The sequence below is a fragment of the Balaenoptera physalus genome, assembly GCF_965194825.1.
Source record: "Balaenoptera physalus genome assembly, chromosome: 7".
Lineage (NCBI taxonomy): Eukaryota > Metazoa > Chordata > Mammalia > Artiodactyla > Balaenopteridae > Balaenoptera > Balaenoptera physalus.
Window position 1 is genome coordinate 122776472 of NC_138886.1, and position 26939 is coordinate 122803410.

The following is a 26939-nucleotide window of genomic DNA, read 5'->3' on the forward strand; positions in this document are numbered from 1 at the left end:
AGTAAACCGTTGCAGATGCTAATCCCCGAAGGGCCTCTTTCCCTTCCCCGCACGTCATTCAGAATAAAAGTGAGAGGCATTTCAGTGAAGGTCTGCCTTTTCCCCCCATGTTGTCTACTTTGATTTGATTCTTTCAGGAAAATAAAAAATAGAAAATTTTTAACTTTTTTTTTTTTTTTTGGCCGCACCGCGTGGCATGTGGGATCTTAGTTCCCCGACCAGGGATCGAACCTGTGCCCCCTGCAGTGGAAGCGCAGAGTCCTAACCACTGAACCGCCAGGGAAGTCCCTTTAACTTTTTTAAAATAAATAAATAAATTTATTTATTTATTTTTGGCTGTGTTGGGTCTTCGTTTCTGTGCGAGGGCTTTCTCCAGTTGCGGCAAGCGGGGGCCACTCTTCATCGCGGTGCGCGGGCCTCTCACTATCGTGGCCTCTCTTGTTGCGGAGCACAGGCTCCAGATGCACAGGCTCAGTAGTTGTGGCTCACGGGCCCAGATGCTCCGCGGCATGTGGGATCTTCCCAGACCAGGGCTCGAACCCGTGTCCCCTGCATTGGCAGGCAGATTCTCAACCACTGCGCCACCAGGGAAGCCCTAACTTTATTTTAAAAATGTTGTTTGTGTGTCTGTGGTTGCTGGTGTTCTGAGCACATGCTGCATCGCAGGTCACGCGGCCTCTTTCGTGTAATGGCTGGTGAATTCTTCTGCATTTCATAGTGTTCCTTTTGAAGTGGGAATGAGCACTGATAGAATTTTGTATCCCAAACTGGACATATAGAAATCCCTAAGACGAATGCGGATGTATTGAACATGAGGACTTATAAAGACCTAAAAGTTTCCCTCCTAGTCTCCAAACCCAGCAAACAGCTGAATTTCCATACTAGGCCAGATTGCAATACTTTTCAATGTTTGCATCGCTTCTTTGAAAATAGCATTTTTCTTTAAAATGTACATACCTTTTGCATTCCATTCTGGTACAAAAGACAAACTCAACTCAACCATCAAAACCCAGATTAAGCTTCATGAATCAATCATTGTTGCAACAGAAAAGAATATTTTCAAATACTCACTGCTTGGGAAACAAATGTACTTCTCTAGGGCGGGGGCGTCCCCGGGTGTGTGGTCCAGCCCTCGTGCCTGGGCTGGTAACATGGTGTTCCCTGCGGTACCCGATCTCTCCTGGCTCCTCGGAACCAAACTGCTGGTGACCTTCTGGCTTCAGCTGTGACTGGAGTAGTTGTGGTGGTTTTACAACAAAGGAGAAAGGAATCTGAATCTGACACTTTCCTGCTTCCCGTGTTTTTTTGTTTTTTTAAATTTAATTTATTTCGTTTTTGGCTGCATTGGGTCTTTGTTGCTGCGCATGGGCTTTCTCTAGTTGCAGCGAGCGGGGGCTACTCTTCGTTGTGGTGCGTGGACTTCTCACTGCAGTGGCTTCTCTTGTTGCAGAGCACAGGCTCTAGGCGCACAGGCTTCAGTAGTTGTGGCACGTGGGCTCAGTAGTTGTGGCACGTGGGCTCTAGAGCGCAGGCTCAGTAGTTGTGGTGCACGGGCTTAGTTGCCCCGCAGCATGTGGGATCTTCCTGGACCAGGGTTCGAACCCGTGTCCCCTGCATTGGCAGGCGGACTCGTAACCACTGCACCACCAGGGAAGTCCCTTCCTGTGCTTTTTATGTATTGAAATGTCAAAGGAGAAATTTAACTGCTAGTGATTCATATGCAGAACACAAAAAAATGATTATTAACTAGCGCATGTAGTGTTTGATGATGTGTAGGCTGTTGTATTTAATGTTTAAAGATTTAATATGTTTTCTTTTTAGGATGCTATTTTAGATTCTTATTACTTGTAAGTGCTATAGGAAAGAAATATTCCTGGCGAAGTACTCATAAAATGATCACTATTCATTATAATAGCTGAAATCATGCTAAATTTGTAGAAATATTTTCTCATATTTTCAATAAGATCTACTATTTAAACGAAAATCTAAATTGAATGTAATTCACTTAACTACCATCAAGTAGTACATCTGTTCCCAATTCCAAAAATGTGCTTATTTCAGAAAGGTATAAGAAGATACAAAGAAGAAAATATAAATTCCAGTTAAATTTGGAGAATGAAGTTGAGAATTTAAGGTAGTTGTCCCAGGTTAACTTAGCTGGGAGGTCTCAGAGGCGCCTGCTTGACCTGAAGCCCACGTTCTTGGTCACAGTTCTCCACTGGCTTCCCAAACTAGACTGAATTTTCCTAAAAGTAAGTGACTTGAGTCTCTAACAATTTGGAGAGAAATAATAGCTCCGAAATAAAGCACCCACGTTTCCTGTTATTCCTGCTCATAAAGAAGGCCAGCTATAAATATAGTAGCAAAAGCAAGTGGTTGAAAACATCACCTCTGCTGCTATACCATTTTAATTCCACTCATTGTTCAGTAAACTTCCGTGTGTCCCCTCACCACGTGTCCTGCTGTACTCGGCAGTGGTGATTCAGACAGGTGTGTAAGGGCTCTGCCTTCATGGCTTCGGTCTGGAAATGTCTTGTAGAGGAGGTTCCTGGGGTCTGAGTGCTGAGATAAGGTGTCAGGGATTGAGGATAGGGCGGCATTCAAGTCAGAGGAGCAGAGGGTAAGAGACTGAAAACCCCAGCAAAGTTTGGAAAGACACTTACAAACCAGGGCTCCTTGGCCCTAAGGGAAAATGGACTTGCTTTCCTTGATCATAAACTAAATGAAAGCAGCATGGCTCAGACTTTGCTGGAGAGCAGAGGCAATCTGGAATTTAATGTTTATTATAGAGTTCAAAAAATGAGTGATCCTAAACTGATAATTGTGTATTAATTTATTGAAGTAGATTTACATATATATTTACCGTTGCTCAGGAAATGTCTAAAATGCTTCACAATTTTTTAAAATGGCATATTACAGTGAATATTGTAAACAGGACTACAGTGGGTTTGTAGGTGATAACTGAGTACGCAACATGATTTTATGTTATGCTCACCACTGATTAAAGTATTTAAAGGTTCATATTCAAAATTATAAAAAAATAATTTTACACCAAATACATGGATGGTATAGTAATTAAAATAATTATTATTCTAATATTATTTTCTTATATTAACTTTACATCTTTTTATTAGAAAGCCAGGTAATATAGTATCGTATTACTATATATAATATTGCATTAATATATTTCTAAAATACAATCATAATTCTCTGATTCCAAAAGTGCTAGTACTTGAATGTTCATATATCTCTATGATCAAGTCTTAATTTTTTTGTCAAAGTAATAGTCCCAGTTTACTGTCAGAGATCATAAACAAATAATAATACATACCTAAAGAGTAAATCGAATCTGTCAAGGTTTATTACCTGTGTATTCTCATGTAATTTTATTCCAACCTGGAGACAAACTCCATGGAGAATTTTCAGATGGACAGCTGGCCTCTTAGTCTTTAGTTTTGATAATTTTCAGCCACACAACTTGTTCATTAGACTAAAACTCACATTGCCCTGGAAATACTTATTTTTCCTCAAGACTCATTAGTTACCGGAGCAGACATCTGCATTTGTTCAGGAAAGTGACATTCCCCTTGATGGATTTATAAACAACACAATAATTTGATTCTTTTATGTAATGTTTATATATTTGAAACCAGCTGTTATTTAATAAAAATTATTCATTAAATTTGTTTGCAGATACAAATATTATTTTCTCTTCATGATGTAAGGGTTCAACCTGTATCTGCAACCTATGTAAACATACTTCTTTAGCAATACTTTCTAGAATTACAGGTTTGTAATGAAACTTCTGACAGGTAGTTGCTTAAACAGGTGGAAAATAAAAACTTTTTCTAAAATACTTAAACGAACTTAAGCTGCAAAAAAAGCGCCTTTTTTTCTGTTTAGGAATTGTTTTCATTAAGGTAAAGGCTAAGCCGCAGTTAAAAAAAAAAAGACAGAACAGTGACTTACAAACTTAGAAGATTATTCCTCCTGGGTGTAGCAGCTGAAGGAAGTCAGGGGGCAGAACCCACACTCCTTTCTTGGTTCTCACCTCCTCCCAGAGGAGTTTCTGCCACGTCCTTCACGGTAGCTGCCCTAGCCCTGCCATCACACCTTCATCCAGCCTCTAGGAAGAGGGGCAGGACCTGCGCTTTCTAGGGTTCAACCTGGGAAACTGTACATGACAATTCCAGTCTTATCTGTTTGGCCAGGACTTAGGGGCATGAGTTCACAGACTGCAGAGAGGTTGGGAAACAGTCTTTAGCTGTTTCTACATCTAAAATTGGAGGTTCTATTACTAACAAGGGGAGAATGGATATTATGGGGAAACTAGCCTCTTGTCTAACAGAAATATTAGAATACATTTATTTTAGAAAGTTTACATAAACATTGCTTGTCTTAAATATTAATGTATCATTTATGATACTTTCAACTGCAGGTATCAGAATTCAACTATAAGTAGCTTAGAGAATTCCCTGGCAGTCCAGTGGTTAGGACTCTGTGCTTTCACTTCCGAGGGCCTGGGTTCAATCCCCGGTCAGGGAACTAAGATCCCATAATCGGTGGGGTGCGTTAAAAAAAAAAAGCTATAAGTAGGTTAAAATATAAGAATATTTCTTACCTCACATAAGTAGAGCTGTGACAGAACTGGTTTTATTTTAAGTCTCAGAAATTTATCAAGGACTCCACATTTTTTCTACATTTTCATTCCACATCCTCAGCAAGATTGCCACTGATAATTATTCACAGTATGAATAATTGTCTCCATGGTCACAAGGTGGCTGGTGACCGTGGTCACGTGCAGCTCCAGGCATGGCATTCTCAGAAAGCCATGTCCAAATGCAGGAAGAGCAGTTTCTATTGCTTTCTCTTTTCTCTCTTTCTTTCTCTTCCATCTTTTCTCTTCTGCCTTTTCTTTCTTCCCTCTCCCTCTCTCCCTCTCTCCCTCTCTCCCTCTCTCCCTCTCTCCCTCTCTCTCTCTCCATCAGACAGGAAAACATTTTCTATAATCTCCCAGGCCGATTTCCCTCAGGCTTCAGTGACTAATATTGAGTCACAGGTTTTTGCCTTGCTTGCAGGGATATTAGTATTGTTATTTTTAGCACCTTTATTGTGAAAATGCGCTCTATCAGAAAAGATATTTGGGAAAGTCTGCTTGGATGGCGTCCAAGAGTATTTGCCACAGTTAGGTTATGTAATTTAAAAAAATTGTGGATAAGATGTTTACTTATTTATTTCAAAAACATTCCTCTAGAAAACGCATGTGGCAGTTTTAGTAGAAAGTAGGAAGTGTTATGGTTCTTTAACATTGGATTTTGAATGAATAAAAATTCTTTATGGCCTTGTGTCATTGTAGTAATGCTATTCCTAAATCTTAGTAGTAAATAACTACCAGTATATAGTTTCATGTATAATAGTAAAAACAAAATATGAAAAATCTGTAATACTTGAAAAACGTTTCTGTGAAATCACTATTTAATCTGGTTAAATATTTTATAATTTTTTCACATTAGGAATAGTCATATTTTTATTTCAAGGATGTAATTTTAACTTCTTTGTGCTTTTCCCTATAATTTAAAAATTTTCTCAAATAAACACATTATCTTATAGTAATAATACATATTATTTAACTTATGCTTATAAAGGCATTTAAAAAACAGGTAGGAAAAAGATCAAAATATAATCGGTGGTAATTCTTTGGGTGCTGATATTATAAGTAACAGTATTTCCTCTTTACTCTCCTGCATTTTCCAAATTTTCTAAAATTAAAAGTAATCTGTATTAGAATTAAATTTTACTCATTTTGGAAAATAATGTAAATCAATTTAAAATAATGGTGCTAGGACAATTGGACATCCATATTCAAAACTATGAACTCAGCCTACTCACCATACTTTATACAAAAGTTAGCTCAAAATGGATCACAGACCCAAATGTAAAAGCACAAAACTATGAAACTTGTAGAAGGAGACATTCCTTGTTGTCCATATTTTTTCTTTTAATTATGTAAGCATTGATAGTAATATTGATATAACAAAATCGTTATTTTACAATATTTTATAGAGGAAAAGACCAAATACAAGAATCTTAAAACTCTCAAAGGTGTGTTTAAAGGAGAGAAAAAAATCATAATACTAAAAAATGGTCACATGTAGGCCAAGTGGTTTGCTCTTTCTCTTCATCTATATCTTAGTACTGCTGAGCTCTGGTTTTGAGCTAAAAATGTTTAAATGGGACAAAAAAGGCAATCTTTCTGGTTTTCCTGCATTAAATACTTGTAAGACTCTTTCAGGGATAGTTATTCACCGAAAGTGTAAAGAGAGCCTTAGTTCATGGGGAGTGTCCCTTTCACAGTTGATATGGGAACTTTGCTGTGTAAGACAAGTTTACAAAGTTGAAGAGAGTGAGTTACAGAGCTGATCCCAGGGCAAATGACAGAGCATGTGAACTGGTTTGTGGTGTCAGCAGTTGGATTTATGTGGTGTGCCCTAACATCCCCCGTGCATTGGTTGGAAAAAATCTTCTGTGTATCAAGTGTGCTTTTACGTTACCGGCCAACTGATTACAGTGGTCACTTTCAGGAATCTATCTTTTTTGGGCTTTGTGTAAAATGTCATGTGCACAGTGTATTTTTTTCTTTCTACATCCGTATCTATATTTGCTAGTTGAAAGTGAAACAAAACTATGACATAAGTATTCTATCAGTCAGAATTGCTATTTGCTTACAGTAGATAATTGCAGTTGCTAGTGGTATAAAACTGCACAGTTGGAAACACAGTTGGATGAAACTTACATGGTGCGCAGTCAGGATATGGCGTCTAAGAAGAAAGTTTATATGACTTTTCCAGTTAGGCCAGTGAGCCGGTTCTAGTAACGGTCATAAAGTTATGAAATAACATTTACTTCTCTGTGATTTAATAAAGTTGTATTTATTTTTGGAAGCCAGAGTATATTGAGTTGACCAAGAGATTAATAAATTCTGGCCATTACATTAAGTAAAGTTCATAAAGTTGAAGAAAAGCAAATACACCCTTACGAGTTTATGATCGCGCTATATGGAACCGAGAAGTCACCCCGGAATCTTTGCAGGAGTGGGGTGTTCTCTGGCGTGTCTGCAGGACACTTCAGTTGGATCATTAGAAGCTGTTGTAGGTTAAACCTCCTTCTCCTACTGTATGCCTGACTTTGAGTATGTCACATGACTACCGGGTGAAGTGTTTGCCTTTAGTTTCCAAAATGGGTGAAATAGTCCCACGTTAGTAGTGACTGCAGGAGGGAAAGTAAATGTGAGTCCTTCTGTTGCAATTTAGAAAGTGTACTTTTAATATGCATATTTATGCAAGAAACCATTTTTATATTCTATTCATTACCTGAACTTATACAAATATGTCTACTAATTAGATAGTATTACTCTTGCAAAACGAGGCAGGCATTCATCTTGAGCTGTTGTGTTCCATTAATGGTTTTGGACTTCAGTTTAACTCCAATTTAAATTGGACTTCAATTTCCATCAGATACATGAAGGAAAATAGGAGAGGTTTTGTGATCAGTCTTCCTATTTCTTTTCTTCTCAAAACTCCCATATATAGACTTTTTGGATGCAAGTTGTTTATCATACATTGTTCATTAAATGACCAAGAAAGATGTTGTCGTCACTATCAGGAGACAACTTTTAATCCGTGAAGATGCTCTAACAGTGTACAGATACCGTATTTGTTACTATGGTTAGGAAAGATCACACATGCAGTATCGTTTTGGTTTTCGAGCCTCTATATTCGTTCTTAATTCTTAGAGGAGCACATTTTTATTCAGTACTTGCTCTCCTGGACGCCTTGTTCTCTTCTTCTTCCCAAGTCTCCCCTTCACCCTTTCCTCCCCCTTCCCAGCTTCTCTCTCCGTGGCCCCCAGGAGAAACTGCCAATATCCAGAGAGGAAGTTTCATTCAGCGCACACGTCTCAGTGTTTGATACGAAGCCTCGGTAGGCTGTGCAGGGAGAGCTACAGTGAAGTCGTGCACTTGTAGCGGGTCCATCCTTGTGCAGCCTTGCAAAGGGCTGTGCAAGAGGGCAGGGTTTATTCTCTGTCGGTTAGAAGTGGCAGGTACCTTTGCTCTCTGTAAAACAAGTCATTTCTATCTGTTACATCTGATGAGACGCGGCTTCGAACTCAGCGGCACCTAAGCTGTTTTCTCTGCTCCCGGGTCGTGGACCTGGCGGTGGCCTGGACCCCTCTGCAAGGTCTGCTTCCCAGGACTTCTCTTGTTCCTCGGTATCTGCTCCTTCTCTGAAGACTTCTGTTTGGAGCTGTTACCGGCTGTAATGTTATATGTTTGTTATTGCAGAAAAGTGCTTACGTATGGAATGTACGAGAAGGATACGTGTTGAGGTGCTCTGGGGTGTCTCTGGTGACTGATGCTGTCCACGGCCTTCTCAGTATAGCAACACCTGCTGTATTTTGCAGTTTGTAATATCAACCTACGGATTCAGTTGTTAATGAAATGGCACGTGACCTCCTTAAACATCGGAAAGAGTATATCCTGGTTGCATTGTACCTGCTTCTCGCTGAAACTGATGAGATTTGTTGACTCCTGTTTTAGGGAAGGAGTAGATAACATGGTATTTCTTTGAGTACATAGAAGTTTCTAAGCTGATCATCCACGGCAAGCAGGATTTCAGTCCATCAAGTAGATGAATCCCCTTGATGCTTGCTCCTTTGCATTCTGAATTATCAGACAGGCAGTGATTATCGGAAAATGCTTCATTGTATTTAACTAATATACAAATGGACGAATTCCACGTGTGGGTGCTGAGTTTGCCTTCTGGAGAAACATAAAAATATACTTCCTTGTCCAGATGATCATCACACAGATATGTGAAGGTGTTTATTATATCTTACGTTTTCCAAGATAAACATTCACTGTTAAACGTATACCTTCTGTAGATTGTAGACTATGCATGGATTTTTTTTTGCATTTTTTGTAATTATACAGTCATTGTTTCCATTATTAATATTTTTCAAAAAAGATTATTTCTCTTTAAAGTTATAAAAATATTCAAGGTTTAGAATAGATTATACAGTAAGTACAGAGAAGAAGAAATACTGCCTGTGGTAACCATGGTTATTTGTACTGGGATTTAAAGTTATTATTTTTTTAAATTTCATGAAAACTGTAATAGGTTGTGTTCCCCGGAAACAGACCCTGGGATTTGAGAGCAGGAGGTTTTGGGGGGACACCTGCGGAGTGAAGGAAGCAGGCTGGGCAGAGGGGAGCTGACCTGGGGTGAAGCTGTGTGAGGAACTGGGGAGCGGCCCCAGGGATGGGGTGTGGCCGTGGCGGTGGCCGTGGGGGACTCACCTGTGCGCTGTCACCAGCCCACACGCCTCACCTGGGGAGTCGCGCCTCACCTGGGGAGTCACGCGTCACGTGGGGAGTCGCTGCCTCACCTGGGGAGTCACGCCTGCCTCCAGAAGAGGCACCTGGGCAGGGCGGCTCCCGCTGCACATGCGCACAGGACGCGCAGCACGGGGCCGGAGGGGGCGGGTCGTAACTCGTCTGCTTCTTCGACATCTTTTAGACTTAACAGTGATTTCTGTGACTTGATGTATTTGAAATTTCAGGCAACAATCCATCTCACGCTGCCCTCCGGTAACCTGAATGCAGTTTTAACTTTTCTGACTTGTTTTCCTGAGGATTCTGTACCGTTAGTGACTATTTTGTGTATTCAAAAATAGACCTATGGGCAACACAAGGTGAATTGTGAGATCTTTTCCATAAGAAGGAAGGGTGATTTTAGCTACTACGTAATAGGTTTCCTGGGACTTCTTAAGTTAAGGCGCAAGTTTTAGGACTATATTCTATATGCCTGATTACATAGGATTGAAATCTACTACTTTTACTCCAGTTTACTTGATGAGAGCCACTCATTGATTTTGATTTTGTCACCTAAGTGTGTGGTTGTCCCGCAACTGCCCCTGAGGGGCTGAGATCCCCGTGGTCAGATTTAAACCGGGGTCCTTGGAGACTGAGCTGGGAGAAGAAGTGAGGGGTGGGATTGGTCTGTGAGGGTCAGAGCCTGGATTCATAGGAAATCTAAAAGAGAATTCAAAGGGGAAGGAGGGAAAACGCAGATACAAACCAGCACAACTACGGTCTTTCCTAATTATTGTCATATGTCATATGCAGATATGGTGGGCAGGGCCCTAATAGCAGATGCTGTATTCTGTGAGCGTATCAACTCGGTGCAGATTTTAGTACTCCCTCATCTATTCAGAAACCTGGTCATTTTAGAGACGGGGGAGACCCATTTGCTTAGGAACTTCCATGAATCCTCACTTTTCTAAAGAAGCGGTGGGTTCAGCCAGGTGTGAGTTCATGTTTTTCTCCAAAAATGTTTATAACCAGTTTGCTGGACGGGGCATCACCCAGCAGGATTACAAGCCATTCCAGGCGCTCTGGTTGGTCTCTGGGCATTACAGCAGGGATCGCCACAGAAATCTGTTTTTTTGTTACTGTTTTTAATGCTAAGTAACAAAGAGGGATTTATGATTGAATTAATAAGACCAGCTGGATCTCCGCTTAGCTCCGTTTTGACTCTCTTATTTTCAAGAGCAAAATATGTTTTTCTAGACCCGTATTTCTGTCATTGGCTATCAGTATTCATGATCTGATCCCAGGTATATTGGAGGGAACTAAGAAAAGCCGTGCACATAGATTTTAAAAATGTATAATATGAAGTAAGATGAGCAAACATAAATGAATGGAGGAGGTGACCCTGATAGAGACAGGCCAGCCCAGCAGCTGTGGGGAGTGGGAGGGTCTCCAGGAGCCCTCCTGCAGGTGGGAAGCGGGTCGGGGAGGGACGTGGCACACTGAGGGAGAGGGGTGCCCTCTGTAAGGAGCGGGGTGCTTCCTTGCAAAGGCCGTGTGGAAGCCCACCTCACTGACCGCGCTTATTTTTCAAGCCTGCCGTTGAAACATGACATGTACACTCGGTGAATTTAGGAATGGAAATAGCTAATTTGTGACGAAAGCTTAAGTTTATCCTGTTTCTTTTTTTTTTTTCTTTTTAAATTTTTACTGGAGTATAGTTGCTTTACCGTGTTCTGTTAGTTTCTGCTGTACAGCAAAGTGAATCAGTTATACGTATATATATATCCCCTCTTTTTTGGATTTCCTTCCCATTTAGGTCACCACAGGGCATCAAGTAGAGTTCCCTGTGCTATACAGTAGGTTCTCATTAGTTATCTATGTTATACATAGTATCGATACTGTATATATCAATCCCAATCTCCCAATTCATCCCACTCCCCCTTCCCCGCTTGGTAACCGTAAGTTTGTGCTCTACATCTGTGTCTCTATTTCTGCTTTGCAGATAAGATCATCTGTACCATTTTTGCACGTATAAGTGATATTATACGATATCTGTTTTTCTGTTTCTGACTTACTGCACTCTATGACAATCTCTAGGTCTACATCCTGTTTCTTAATTATTTTAACATTATTTAAATGACATAAAAATGTCTTGCCACTTTGGTTTAATGTTTCTTTTTTTTCTGATAAAAAGCCATTAATACATTAGAGAACAACCTTCAAATAGTTTTAAGGAGATTTACTTTTCAAGTATTTATACAGAAATTGAAAATTAGTGAAGTATAGATTTCTCATCCTTGAATTCCAATGGTTTATTTTCACTCTCCTTATGTTTCACTTACATTATAAATAATAGCCTCTGATTTCACACATCGTGAATTAAAGTACATAAGTTTAGGGACTTCCCTGGTGGCGCAGTGGTTAAGAATCCACCTGCCTATGCAGGGAACACGGGTTTGAGTACTGGTCCGGGAAGATCCGACATGACATGAAGCAACTAAGCCCGTGTGCCACAACTACTGAGTCTGCGTGCTACAACTGCTGAAGCCGGTGCACCTAGAGTCCGTGCTTCGCAACAAGAGAAGCCACCGCAATGAGAAGCCCACGCACCACAATGAAGAGTAGCCCCCGCTCGCTGCAACTAGAGAAAGCCTGTGCACAGCAACAAAGACCCAACGCAGCCAAAAAATATATATATATATATGTTTAAATTGCAGTGTACATTTTGTGGGTGTTAATAATACCTGTTTTGTCCTTTTTAATAGCTCTGAGTGTATCCCTAGATCCATGACACTGAAATCAGTGAATTTATAAAGTTATACACAATCCTGTCCTTTGGGTAGATTTGTAACTTACTTCTCCATTTCTGTGGTGAATTGGTGGCATGCATGAAAGTCCCCCCTTGACCTCTGTCTTTTCTGTACCTCCTTCCTTATTATGGCTGCAAAGTATTCCATGGTATGGTTAGACCATAAGTTCTTTAATCAATGAAATATAGCTGCTCATAAGAGGTTTTTTCCAGTCTTTTTTTTTATTACAAACAATGCAATGACTAATCTTTTTATGCATTCTTTAATATTTTTCTTAGATGGTAAAACACTGTATATGCTATTATATTAAATTTTCTTTTAAAATCTCTTGATTATGAACTTCCATTTCCATATATATTATCTTCTGATCAAGAATTTCAGAAATGTGCATCCCTTTTCATCAAATGATGAATCAGTAAAAGTGGGTGTGAGTTGTATATAATGCTGCTTTGTGAACTTTACCATGAGGCTTTCTGATACCATTAATTACCTACATGAATACCAGAATATTTTTAATCACATTATATTCAATTCAGTTATGTATTTCTGTATTTCTGAATAGTTTTATATAGGATTGCTTGAGGGAAAATCACAAACATACATGAATTATTATTTTAAAATAGTTACAGAAATCATCTTTTTTCCTTTAGTGCAAATTCTTGATTTAGTCCCGTGTTAGTTAAATTTGCCACCTAGAATCACCAGGAAGTTATGGACAGAGCTTCTATTTGAATTCAGGCATATTCGACTGCCAGCATGTGCTGTTTCCTCACTACTCCTGTTAGTGAGGCAAACAGATGAACAGGTAGATCTCCTATCAGAACTCCTTTGGCACCAAGAATCCTGGTTTTCTTTTAGGAGAAATGAAAGTTATCTAGGATTCTTGGGGAATTATTGAATATTCTGAAAAACCTATACAGTAAGTGTTTTCATCCTTGTGAGAAGAGTTGAGAAAACATTTCTTTCTTGGAAACTTTTTAAAACGTCATAACATAACCCAGCATCCTAGATGTCCAAGTAGAAATGGTGAACATTTAGGGACATCCACTTGGCTGACTAGACCAGCCAACTCAAACCTGGTGAACAGAAACTTGACTTAACTGTTTGTTTGCATGATGAATATTCAGTTTTCTTGTTCTAAAACGTAAATAGAAAGTGTGGAAATTCTGGAAGACATTGGGATTATAAGTCAGCAAATAAGCATGAGTTGCGTTGAGTACGTTCTTACTCACCTCTGTGCTGGCTTCTGGGGGATGTTAAGGCAATTTGGGAATAAACCTAATACACTTGAGACATTAGAATAAAGTAACTTCAGGGGTTTTAAATACAATTAAATATTCTGGGACACAGAGACTCAGCTTTGGCTGCAATGGAAAGTAGACTATAAAAAAGTGTAAGTGAAAAAAATGGGGACTTCCCTGGCGGTCCAGTGGTTAAGACTCTGCGCTCCCACTGCAGGGGGCACGGGTTCGATCCCTGATTGGGGAACTAAGATCCCACAAGCCACATGGTGTGGCCCCAAAAATAAATACATTTTTTAAAATGGCATGTTTAGGTGTTAGATTATGGAGAAAGCAGAGAGCATGTTAGGTTTGTGACTGGGGAGGTGATGTGAGGAAGGTGTTTAGGAAAGAGCGTCTGAGGTCAATGCTTACTGATAAAAAGGGGGAAAGAGGGAAAGGAGGGAGGCCACCTGGTGAATTGTTGGGTGGGAACCTGACGTTGTTTCTAGAGGGAAGTGGCTGAGCTTTGTGCCCGTGAGACACAGAAGGTGGAGAGGGAGTTGGAGCAGGACATCCTGGAGGAAGGTGAGGCCATCGGGAATGAGGTGGTCTCTGTGACTTGTTAATTTTTTTTTCTTAATCAATGTCAAGTTAATATACAGTTATCATTTCTTGACCTATTTTGTAAATTGTATATTTTATATCCTACAAGTGGACTCCTGTCTTGAATGGAGGTTTGTTTTAAATACACACAACTATTGATGAAACCAAAAATATAAAGTTGGAATATATATATATATTTTTTAAAATAAATTTATTTATTTATTTATTTTATTTTGGCTGTGTTGGGTCCCTGTTTCTGTGCGAGGGCTTTCTTCAGTTGCGGCAAGCGGGGGGCCACTCTTCATCGCGGTGCGCCACTCTTCATCGCGGTGCGCGGGCCTTTCACTATCGCGGCCTCTCTTGTTGTGGAGCACAGGCTCCAGACGCGCAGGCTCAGCAATTGTGGCTCACGGGCCCAGTTGCTCTGCGGCATGTGGGATCTTCCCAGACCAGGGCTCGAACCCATGTCCCCCGCATTGGCAGGCGGATTCTTAAACACTGCGCCACCAGGGAAGCCCTGGAATATATATTTTTAAACCTAAAAGCAACATTTGAGTTTTTTGTGTTTTACATAATTATTTTAGTTTTGCATTTCATGTTTCCATATGAACATAAGTTTAGTTGTAATATCCAGGCCTAACATTTTATAATTAGTTGTTTCGTGCAATGTTTGTTTTACTGAAGGTTTCTCTTAAAGAGAAGCTCTACCTGCTGTGGGAATCTCAGTTATTCTCCCCTCTTTGTCCTCGTCCAATATCAGTACCACATATTTTTATATTGTTAGAGCGCTGTTGTAAAGTAAATCTGAACAAACAGGAGGGCATGAGGTATGTGTCATTTTTGAGGAAGTGCGTACGTGGTTTGGAAATGGTAAACAGTGTCCACTGCTCCTTGCCCTAGTCAGCACAGCAGTTTGTCAGGGTGTGTGGGTGTCAGAATCTGGGAGAAAAGGGAGGGAAAGAAAACACATAACATTTTCATTTTTATTTAAAAATAAAAGGCATTTTTCTTTTTAAAAAAAAATTTTTTTTTAAATTTAATTTATTTTTTTATGCAGCAGGTTGTTATTAGTCATCCATTTTATACACATCAGTGTATACATGTCAATCCCAATCGCCCAATTCATCACACCACCACCACCACCCCCCCACGGCTTTCCCCCCTTGGTGTCCATACGTTTTTTTCTCTACTTTTGCGTCTCAATTTCTGCCCTGCAAACCTGTTCATCTGTACCATTTTCTAGGTTCCACATATATGCGTTAATGTACGATATTTGTTTTTCACTTTCTGAATTACTTCACTCTGTATGACAGACTCTACATGCATCCACGTCTCTACAAATGACCCAATTACATTCTTTTTTATGGCTGAGTAATATTCCATTGTATATGTGTACCACACCTTCTTTATCCATTTGTCTGTCGATGGGCATTTAGGTTACTTCCATGACCTGGCTGTTGTAAATAGTGCTGCAGTGAACATTGGGGTGCATGTGTCTGTGTGAATTATGGTTTTCTCTGGGTACATGCCCAGTAGTGGGATTGCTGGGTCGTATCGTAATTCTATTTTTAGTTTTTTAAGGAACCTTCATACCGTTCTCCATAGTGGCTGTATCAATTTACATTCCCACCAACAGTGCAAGAAGGTTCCCTTTTCTCCACACCCTCTCCAGTATTTGTTGTTTGTAGATTTTCTGATGACGCCCATTCTAACTGGTGTGAGGCGGTACCTCATTGTAGTTTTGATCTGCATTTCTCTAATAATTAGTAATGTTGAGCATCTTTTCATGTGCTTCTTGGCCATCTGTATGTCTTCTTTGGAGAAATGTCTATTTAGGTCTTCTGCCCATTTTTGGATTGGGTTGTTTGTTTTTTTAATATTGAGCTGCATGAGCTGTTTATAGATTTTGGAGATTAATCCTTTGTCCGTTGATTCATTTGCAAATATTTTCTCCCATTCTGAGGGTTGTCTTTTCGTCTTGTTTGTAGTTTCCTTTGCTGTGAAAAAGCTTTTGAGTTTCATTAGGTTCCATTTATTTATTTTTGTTTTTATTTCCATTACTCTAGGAGGTGGATCAAAAAAGATCTTGCTGTGATTTATGTCAAAGAGTGTTCTTCCTATGTTTTCCTCTAAGAGTTTTATAGTGTCCGGTCTTACATTTAGGTCTCTAATCCATTTTGAGTTTATTTTTGTGTATGGTGTTAGAGAGTGTTCTAATTTCATTCTTTTACATGTAGCTGTCCAGTTTTCCAGCACCACTTATTGAAGAGGCTGTCTTTTCTCCATTGTATATCCTTGCCTCCTTTGTCATAGATTTGTTGACCATAGGTGCGTGGGTTTATCTCTGGGCTTTCTATCTTGTTCTACTGATCTATGTTTCTGTTTTTGTGCCAGTACCATATTGTCTTGATTACTGTAGCTTTGTAGTATAGTCTGAAGTCAGGGAGTCTGATTCCTCCAGCTCTGTTTTTTTCCCTCAAGACTGCTTTGGCTATTCGGGGTCTTTTGTGTCTCCATACAAATGTTAAGATTTTTTGTTCTAGTTCCGTACAAAATGCCATTGGTAATTTGATAAGGATTGCATTGAATCTGTAGATTGCTTTGGGTAGTATAGTCATTTTCACAATATTGATTCTTCCAATCCAAGAACATGGTATATCTCTCCATCTGTTGGTATCATCTTTAATTTCTTTCATCAGTGTCTTATAGTTTTCTTCATACAGGTCTTTTGTCTCCTTAGGTAGGTTTATTCCTAGGTATTTTATTCTTTTTGTTGCAGTGGTAAATGGGAGTGTTTCCTTAATTTCTCTTTCAGATTTTTCATCATTAGTGTATAGGAATGCAAGTGATTTCTGTGCATTAATTTTGTGTCCTGCTACTTTACCAAATTCATTGATTAGCTCTAATAGTTTTCTGGTAGTCTCTAGGATTCTCTATGTATAGTATCGTGTCATCTGCAAACAGTGACAGTTTTACTTCTTTTCCAATTTTTGTTCCTTTTATTTCTTTTTCTTCTCTGATTGCCGTGGCTAGGACTTCCAAAACTATGTTGAATAATAGTGGTGAGAGTGGACATCCTTGTCTTGTTCCTGATCTTAGAGGAAATGCTTTCAGTTTTTCACCATTGAGAATGATGTTTGTGGTGGGTTTGTTACATATTGCCTTTATTATGTTGAGGTAGGTTCCCTCTATGCCCACTTTCTGGAGAGTTTTTATCATAAATGGGTTTTGAATTTGGTTAGAAGCTTTTTCTGCATCTATTGAGATGATCATATGATTTTTATTCTTCAATTTGTTAATATGGTGTATCACATTGATTGATTTGCATATATTGAAGAATCCTTGCATCCCTGAGATAAATCCCACTTGATCATGGTTTATGTTCCTTTTAATGCGTTGTTGGATTCTGTTTGCTAGTATTTTGTTGAGGATTTTTGCATCTATATTCATCAGTGATATTGGTCTGCAATTTTCTTTTTTTGTAGTATCTTTGTCTGGTTTTGGTATCAGGGTGATGGTGGCCTCATAGAATGAGTCTGGGAGTGTTCCTTCCTCTGCAATTTTTTGGAAGAGTTTGAGAAGGATAGGTGTTAGCTCTTCTCTAAATGTTTGATAGAATTCACCTGTGAAGCCATCTGGTCCTGGACTTTTGTTTGTTGGAAGATTTTTAATCACAGTTTCAATTTCATTACTTGTGATTGGTCTGTTCATATTTTCTATTTCTTCCTGGTTCAGTCTTGGAAGGTTACAGCTTTCTAAGAATTTGTCCATTTCTTCCAGCTTGTCCATTTTATTGGCATAGAGTTGGTTGTAGTAGTCTCTTAGAATGCTTCGTATTTCTGTGGTGTCTGTTGTAACTTCTCCTTTTTCATTTCTAATTTTATTGATTTGAGTCCTCTCCCTCTTTTTCTTGATGAGTCTGGCTAATGCTTTATCAATTTTGTTTATCTTCTCAAAGAACCAGCTTTTAGTTCTGTTGATCTTTGCTATTGTTTTCTTTGTTTCTATTTCATTTTTTTCTGCTCTGATCTTTATGATTTCTTTCCTTCTGCTAACTTTGGGTTCTGTTTGTTCTTCTTCCTCTAATTCCTTCAGGTGTAATGTTAGATTGTTTATTTGAGATTTTTCTTGTTTCTTGAGGTAGGCTTGTATTGCTATAAACTTCCCTCTTAGAACTGCTTTTGCTGCATCCCATAGGTTTTGGATCGTCGTGTTTTCATTGTCATTTGTCTCTAGGTAGTTTTTGATTTCCTCTTGGATTTCTTCAGTGATCTCTTGGTTATTTAGTAACGTATTGTTTAGCCTCCATGTGTTTGTGTTTTAAACGTTTTTTTCCCTTTAACTGATTTCTTTTTATTTATTTATTTATTTATTTATGGCTGTGTTGGGTCTTCTTTTCTCTGCGAGGGCTTCCTGTAGTTGTGGCAAGTGGGGGCCACTCTTCATCGTGGTGCGTGGGCCTCTCACTATCACGGCCTCTCTTGTTGTGGAGCACAGGCTCCAGACGCGCAGGCTCAGCAATTGTGGCTCACGGGCCTAGTTGCTCCGTGGCATGTGGGATCTTCCCAGACCAGGGCTCAAACCCGTGTCCCCTGCATTGGCAGGCAGATTCTCAACCACTGTGCCACCAGGGAAGCCCCCCTGTAATTTATTTCTAATCTCGTAGCGCTGTGGTCAGAAAAGATGCTTGATATCATTTCAAGTTTCTTAAATTTACTGAGGCTTGATTTGTGACCCAAGATGTGATCTATCCTGGGGAATGTTCTGTGCGCAGTTGAGAAGAAAGTGTAATCTGCTGTTTTTGGATGGAATGTCCAATAAATATCAATTAAATCTATCTGGTCTATTGTGTCATTTAAAGCTTCTGTTTCCTTATTTATTTTCATTTTGGATGGTCTGTCCATTGGTGTAAGTGAGGTGTTAAAGTCCACCACTATTATTGTGTTACTGTCGATTTCCTCTTTTAGAGCTGTTAGCAGTTGCCTTATGTATTGAGGTGCTCCTATGTTGGGTGCATATATATTTATAATTGTTATATCTTCTTCTTGGATTGATCCCTTGATCATTATGTAGTGTCCTTCCTTGTCTCTTGTAACATTCTTTATTTTAAAGTCTCTTTTATCTGATATGAGTATTGCTACTCCAGCTTTCTTTTGATTTCCTTTTGCGTGGAATATCTTTTTCCATCCCCTCACTTTCAGTCTGTATGTGTCCCTAGGTCTGAAGTAGGTCTCTTGTAGGCAGCATATATATGGGTCTTGTTTTTGTATCCATTCAGTGAGCCTGTGTCTTTTGGTTGGAGCATTTAATCCATTCACGTTTATGGTAATTATCGATATGTATGTTCCTATGACCATTTTCTTAATTGTTTTGGGTTTGTTTTTGTAGTTGTTTTTCTTCTCTTGTGTTTCCCACTTAGAGAAGTTCCTTTAGCATTTGTTGTAGAGCTGGTTTGGTGGTGCTGAATTCTCCTAGCTTTTGCTTGTCTGTAAAGCTTTTGATTTTTCTGTTGAATCTGAATGAGATCCTTTCCGGGTAGAGTAATCTTGGTTGTAGGTTCTTCCCTTTCATCACTTTAAGTATATCATGCCACTCCATTCTGGCTTGTAGAGTTTCTGCTGAGAAATCAGCTGTTAACCTTATGGGAGTTCCTTTGTATTTTATTTATCGTTTTTCCCTTGCTGCTTTCAGTAATTTTTCTTTGTCTTTAATTTTTGCTAGTTTGATTACTGTGTTTCTTGGCATGTTTCTCCTTGGGTTTATCCTGTATGGGATTCGCTGTGCTTCCTGGACTTGGGTGGCTATTTCCTTTCCCATGTTAACAGAAGTTTTCGGCTATAATCTCTTCAAATATTTTCTCTGGTCCTTTCTCTCTCTGTTCTTCTGGGACCCCTATAATGCGAATGTTGTTGCGTTTAATGTCCCAGAGGTCTCTTAGGCTGTCTTCATTTCTTTTCATTCTTTTTTATTTATTCTGTTCCGCAGCCGTGAATTCCACCCTCCTGTCTTCCAAGTCACTTATCCGTTCTTCTGCCTCAGTTATTCTGCTATTGATTCCTTCTAGTGTAGTTTTCACTTCAGTTATTGTATTGTTCATCTCTGTTTGTTTGCTCTTTAATTCTTCTAGGTCTTTGTTAAACATTTCTTGCATCTTCTCGATCTTTGCCTCCATTCTTTTTCCGAGGTCCTGGATCATCTTCACTATCATTATTCTGAATTCTTTTTCTGGAAGGTTGCCTATCTCCACTTCATTTAGTTGTTTTTCTGGGGTTTTATCTTGTTCTTTCACCTCGTACTTAGCCCTCTGCCTTTTCATCTTGTCTATCTTTCTGTGAATGTGGTTCTTGTTCCACAGGCTGCAGGATTGTAGTTCTTCTTGCTTCTGCTGTCTGCCCTCCAAAAGGGATTTTTCTTAAAAAAGTTAAATAGGGATAAAACCCTGTTTTAAGAGAAGTGATCTCCCCCCTCCACCCCTGATCTCAGTGGTAGTTATTTGTATGTAGGTTTTCCTTTCATCACCACTTGGACTTTTCCTACCAGCATGCTGTCAGGACCCAAGTTCCAGTTTTTGTGAAGGGGGGGCTGTTACTGGGGAGGATGCCCTCCACACCCTGGTTTTAGCTGAAATACGAGCGTCTCGATCCATCCCAGTTTTCCCTGTTTCTCCTCATAAGGTGTGACTTCGCTGAATAATGAGTTTCCCCAATGAGCTGGATTATTCGTGGGCACGGAACCCACCCAGTAGGTGGTGCTTCCGAGGGGAGGCTTGAGTCCCGGCCAGGCCGAGCTGGGGAGACTTAGGGCCACTTCCTGGCAGATGAGGAGGAAGGGGCTGGGCGAGGGGTGCAGGGGAGGCACCTCACCAAGTACGGGGATGTTTCCATAAAAAACCAGTGCTGACCTGCTCTTCAGCCAGGCTCATCCACTCCCTTACTGTCTGAGTGTCCCCACTGCCCTCACACTTCTTGACCTGATGACACTCCAGAGCCTTGAGAAACTCCTCAGATTCCTGTGGATTTCCAATATCCTGACGTTGTCCTCATCCCTGTCAAGTGCAGTTTCCGCTTCCCACGGAATTCATCTAAATTCCTCACCTGGAGGTGGAATCCCCTTCCCCCAGGCTGGTGGGCGTAGGGAGGGGCTGGGGGTTATGATGCAAGCAGTTCAAGATGAATAGCAGACATCCCTGTTTTTAAAATAACCTCTCCTTCCCGTTCTGCTGAATAAGTGTCAGGCTCACCTCTGCTCCCCCTTCAACACCAAATTGCCACATGTTCCATGTTAAAGGGGAGTCAACAATAGATCTTAGTTTCTTCCCTAGAAAAACTAAAATAACGATTTCTCTTGGCTCGCAAATGAAGACATTTTTCGAGGTATTTTTTCAAATGGGATTGTTCTCTTCCTGAGATGAAATCTGGTGACAGCTGTTTTATTTTCCAGTGTCTAAGGTTGTGATATGCTGGCTGAGTCAGTCGGGCTGGTGTGTCATCCTGGTTCTGTGTTGGTTCCGCAAAGCTGAGCCTCGTTTCTCTGATCTGTAAGGGTCTATTTTCTAGGTTTTGGGCTTGAAGGAGTTAACTCTGGTGAAATACCTGTGATGGAGTGTAGCTCAGTGTGCATACCTGTTACTGAATCGTGGGTGGGTGTGGTTTTTCTGGACCCTAAGGGTTGCCGGTTGCAGTAGGAGAGATGCTTTTGGTGGGTCAGGAGCCTTGGAGACACAGTGACCAGAGGCCACGCCGTGAGCCCTCTGATTCCCATGAGGTGAAATGTGCCACCTGAAGCCGGATTGGCCATTTCCCAGTTCAGTTTACTGATAGATTCTCTTGACAGAGTAAAGGAATAGCTAATGTCCAGGTGGATGTAGGATGATTCTTTGGGGAAAACAGGCCTAAGGGTGAAAGGGGATTCATTTCTAAGTCCCTCCAAATTGAAGTCTTTCTTTAAGAAGTATGTTCCATGTACACATGAAAAGGCTAATTTCTTTTGGTGTGTATATTTCACAAGAACAAATGGGAATTTAAGAAAATTACCTTCACAGCCCTTTGATTTATTGCCATCTTGGTGACTCATGAACCATTTGGGCTTCGAAGAAGTGATCCTGGTATGATATTCAGAAAGGTTTTTCAATCAGTGTTTTATGGCGAACTCTCATAAAAGTTTCTGTGTCTGGATATTTCTTCTGTGTCTTGTTTTGACGGGCCCCGAGGTAGCGTTAGGTTTATTCTGGGAAACTCTGCCGGCTGAAGACCTTTTGCTGGCATTGTTCTCAGAGGCTTTTAGGCAATCTCTTATTTACAGTCTGATAAGATGTAGGCTTCTCTTCATTAAATTTTTCAAAGGGTAACTCTTATTCTGGGAACTCATTTCTTGTAGGCAAGCTGTTTTTTACGTGGCTACTGTATGCTAAAATTCTCTGGGAAAAATAAAATACTAACATCAGTGAATATCACAAGTCCTCCATTCTCCTTATTCCTCTTCTGTTTTGTTCAGACTTCCTTATCATGAAAGCACCTCAGTATGACATTTTATTCATATTTTTATAAGAAGGTAATGCATTAGAAATTCTTTCTGTGCATTTTTTAAAGGGTCATTTTTTTCATGCTGTTTGCTAAATTTAGGTTGGAAGTCATTTCATGTTTTTGTACTTGGTTGAACTTTTTTTTGACTTTTCTTGAAGAAATCGTCTTTTAGGAAGTTTAAAGGAGTATTCTGGAAAGAAGATTATACTGGCTTGCTATTGATGCATAGCAAACTACCTCAGAACTCAGTGGCTTCAAACAATGATGGTTTCTTATCCTTCAAGCATCTGTGGCTGGGCTCAGCCGAGCCCTTTCTCCAGGGTCTGGGTCTGGAGGCTGTGCTATCCCTGCGATTCTGAGGGCTGCGTGCAGGTGCCCTGGTCCACGTGCCTTTCTCTTGTCCTGGACCACGAGGGCGGTCAGGGTCTGCTTGGATCACTGGGAAGACCAGGGAACAAAAGTGATCTCAGGAGATCCACCAAGGATGAGTAAGAAAGGACACAAGAGCCCATTTTGTGAGAAGCCGACAGGTGTGTTTTCATAATTGTAGATTTTAACTATTCGCTTCCAGTGCCTCTCAGATACCCTGGAGCCTGAGCGTGGGGAGCGAGTTGACCTTTAGATTCTGTTTTCCTTGTGGCTGCAGAACCGCCCGCCCACCCCTCCATGTTCTTCTGCTCGTGTGAAACTGTGGAGGGTTGAGTGGAGCTCGGTGTGGTAACGTGAGTTCTGGTTTCATGTTATTACACTATATTATATTAAGTTTTATACATATGTTTATATGTATATGTTTTCACATATTATGCTGTATTATATTATACATAATTTCTATTCTGTTGCAAATACAGCAGGTATTACAGTCTGTGGTTATGTTTCGAGGGTTAGAAAACAAAGCATGGATTGAAATTGGTAACCAAGGAAAACATTAAGGCCGCCAGACTGCATGTAATGTGTTCTCCAATAATTTGTTAAAAACATAAAAATGGCTAGAACTTTTTGAATTGTAACTCTGCCCAATGAGTTATTTAGAAGTTATGAAAGAATAGATTTAAACAGGACACATTGTAAATTATGAAGTCCTGAATTTTTGAGATTGTTTAATTCATTCAGCAGATCTTTGCTGAGCATCTGGTACACACCTGGGGACCCGGGGGGTACAGTGAAGAGTGCCAGGAGCTCATGGCACTTCCCGTCTAGCGGGGAGACGAAACCTCACAAAACGGGTGTAGCTTGGGAGGTTATTGCCGTGAAGGAAAATAAAAGATGAAGTTCATGAGAGGAAGAAGGCGTGCCGGGCGGTATTAGGGGATCAAAGCAACATCCCTAAAAATGGAACTTCTGAGTCTGGCTTGGAAAAAGCAAGAGGGGGAGCCATCCATGTATTTCACTGAACATCTTTTTAGTTAGAGGTCAAAGCAGGTGCCTGGGGACTTGAGTGATAGCAGGGAGCCTCAGGCCGGAAGGCAGGGCGGGGGAGGGGAGGCTGCAGGAGATGAAGTCACCACCTCAGGGAGCGGGATCTCAGTGCGGCTGCGGCCAGGCCGCCATGTGGATTTCAGGGAGATGGGAAGCCAGTGGGAGATTTTAAACGGGAACTGTTTGATCCATTGTTGGCAGACCAGACTAGAGTAGACGTGGAGTCCAGGTAGGAATTTCTTGTAGGGTCTTGCAGACGGTGGCCTGATGTCAACAAAGACAGTGAGAAAGGGTCAGACTTGGGCTAGGTTTTGGAGGACGAGTCACAGGGTTTGCTGGCAGATTCAAGGTCAGCCTCGGAAGAGGAGCCAGGGGTGACCCGAGGGTCCCTGTCCTGTGCATTTTAAGAATGGAGTCGCCTTTAACAGGATGGGAAAGGGAGAGGCCGGTGGGGAGAGTCAGATGTTTGTCATTGTGCCTGTTTAAGATTTCTCCAGACACCACAGTCTTTAGGCAGGTGTTTACATGGAAGTGCTCCCCTGGAGAAAATGGGGGCAGGATTGGGAGTCAGAGGCCACAGTCTGTATTTAAAATCATGTAAGGGGTGAATCAGTGCCTGGGAATCGGTCCTCTTCAGCATGACCCAACCAAATTTATTTTTTATTTATTTTTAAAATTTTTTATTGGAGTATAGTTGATTTACAGTGTTGTGTTAGTTTCAGGTGTACAGCAAAGTGATTCGGTTATATATATACATACATATATCCACTCTTTTTTAGATTCTTTTCACATAGAGGTTATTACAGAATATTAAGTAGAGTTCCCTGTGCTGTACAGTAGGGCCTTATTAGTTATCTATTTTATAGGTAGTAGTGTGTATATGTCCATCCCAATCTCCCAGTTTATCCCTCCCCCCACTTACCCTCCAGTAACCATACGTTTATTTTTTACATCTGTAACTCTATTTCTGTTTTTATAGTAGAAATTTAAATGGCACCAAAATAATTTTAATTTAGAGTTAGACAATCTGTACTTTCTAAATTTCAGTGTAGTTGGAACACATCCATTTTTAACTCTTCAGGTGGCTGCAGACTTATCTGTAACACATGCATTAAAAACCAGAATATCGTTTTTCATGTGGATACCCTTCAAAATGTTGGGCCACATCTTCCTGGTTTCAGTTTGACCTTCATTCACTACCTGGATTGATGAGCTCATAGTCATAAACTTAACTATTTTCACCCGTTGCTTTAGTGGCTATGGAATAAGAAAATCACTAACCAGGTTATTTATCTTTGAAGTATAAATGCTGAAATATCACGATGCCTCATTATTCTGTGCATAAAAATGAGACCTTACTATATAGGCTTCCGTATTTCTTGCTACTGACAGACTTACAGGAACACAATTACTTTTCAAGGTTCCCTTTTTGATTTTTGTGTTTTCTCCTCAAGGATAATGAAATGTGAGCTCCGATGTGGTTGACACTCGTCCTGGGCCGCTGCTCACATGATCTTTCACTGTTCTGCCGGCCACCGAGGCTCCTGCCTGTGTGGGCTTGAGACAGGAAGGGGGCAGGGCACAATCCTTAAAAGAATGACATAGCCCGAGGACAAGACATAAACTGGTTGCCACCAGCTAGGTCCAGGACGTCAGACTAGTCGACGTCCACTAGACCTTGAGCCCCAGTATAAGCTCATTGTAACACATCAGCTAAATGACACAACCATAGGTGCCAGGAGAGTTCCAAGGGTGACCATAAAGGTCAAAAAGTGGGCCGTGGCCCAATTCCTGGCAATCCCCACCCCTTCCCCAAAATAGTTGGAATAATCCTCCTGTTCATTAGCCTATGAAATTACCCACCCCTATAAAAACTGACAACCCCGTACCCTGGGGCCTCTCGCCTTCCACGATGGCCCAGGCTCTGTCTGTGGAGTGTGTATGTCCCTGAATAAACCTTCTTTCACTTCACTATGGCTCGCTCTTGAATTCTTTTTTTTTTTTTTTTAAAGTATTTGTTTTATTTATTTATTTATGGCTGTGTTGGGTCTTCGTTTCTGTGCGAGGGCTTTCTCCAGTTGTGGCAAGCAGGGGCCACTCTTCATCGCGGTGTGCGGGCCTCACTATCGCGGCCTCTCTTGTTGCGGAGCACAGGCTCCAGACGCGCAGGCTCAGTAATTGTGGCTCACGGGCCTAGTTGCTCCGCGGCATGTGGGATCTTCCCAGACCAGGGCTCGAACCCGTGTCCCCTGCATTGGCAGGCAGACTCTCAACCACTGCGCCACCAGGGAAGCCCTAGCTCTTGAATTCTTTCCTGCACGAAAGCAAGAACCCACGCTCGGCGGCCGTCCCCGGGCCTCGCCCGCGGCCTGGGACGATAGCACCCTCTCGCGCCCCGCTCTCTGTGCTGCAGCAGGCTCTTCTCGGTGCCCGTCTGCTGCTTCTGCCCGCACGCACGGCCACGTCTGGACTGCAGCGTCCCCGCCCTGCTCCTCAGACGCAGCGCTCGGCTGTGGTGCAGCTTGGCCGGGACCGCCTCCCTCCTCTCTGAACGCTGTCGGCTCAGGACCACCGCAGCCTGGAGCTCTTGGACCCTGAGTGGCTCCAGCGTTTCCTGTCTTCACTGGGCTCTTTCCTCTCCAGTTTGCCCCCAAGAAGGGCTGGATGAGGTGAAATAAGTTTGTGACAGTTTTACTGAGAAGCTCCATCCCTCGCAGACCCTCAGCTCTGCCTTTGGCTCCAAGTGTTAATAACCAGAGCCCTCTCAGGAAGGCCACATCCCCTTGTGCATTTTACACAGGAATTACACATGGGGGCACAAGTTCCTCTCCTTTCCCCACCCCCATGCCACTTGTATTAGCCATCTTGTGAGTTATCTAATTCTCACCGTGATATTGTAGACAAATTTTGGCCTCTGTACCACGGTTCCGAATTGAATCTCAGACACAGAGTTTTGGGTGAAGTGGAAAACAATAGCTTTATTGCTTTGCCAGGC

The 26939-nt window shown here is 41.0% G+C and overlaps 1 protein-coding gene and 1 long non-coding RNA gene across 3 annotated transcripts in view; one reads left to right on the forward strand and one right to left on the reverse strand.

Annotated features, from left to right (window-relative positions):
- The window catches only part of SPOCK3 (SPARC (osteonectin), cwcv and kazal like domains proteoglycan 3), a 450312-nt gene that overhangs the window by 26954 nt on the left and 396419 nt on the right, over positions 1 to 26939 (forward strand). The gene's annotated exons all lie outside the window — the stretch shown is intronic.
- Positions 6224 to 14291, reverse strand: LOC309664267. The gene is made up of 2 exons (XR_014265708.1): positions 9445 to 14291; positions 6224 to 9405 (listed from the first exon to the last, which is right to left on the reverse strand). It is a non-coding gene; the product is annotated as an uncharacterized lncRNA (long non-coding RNA).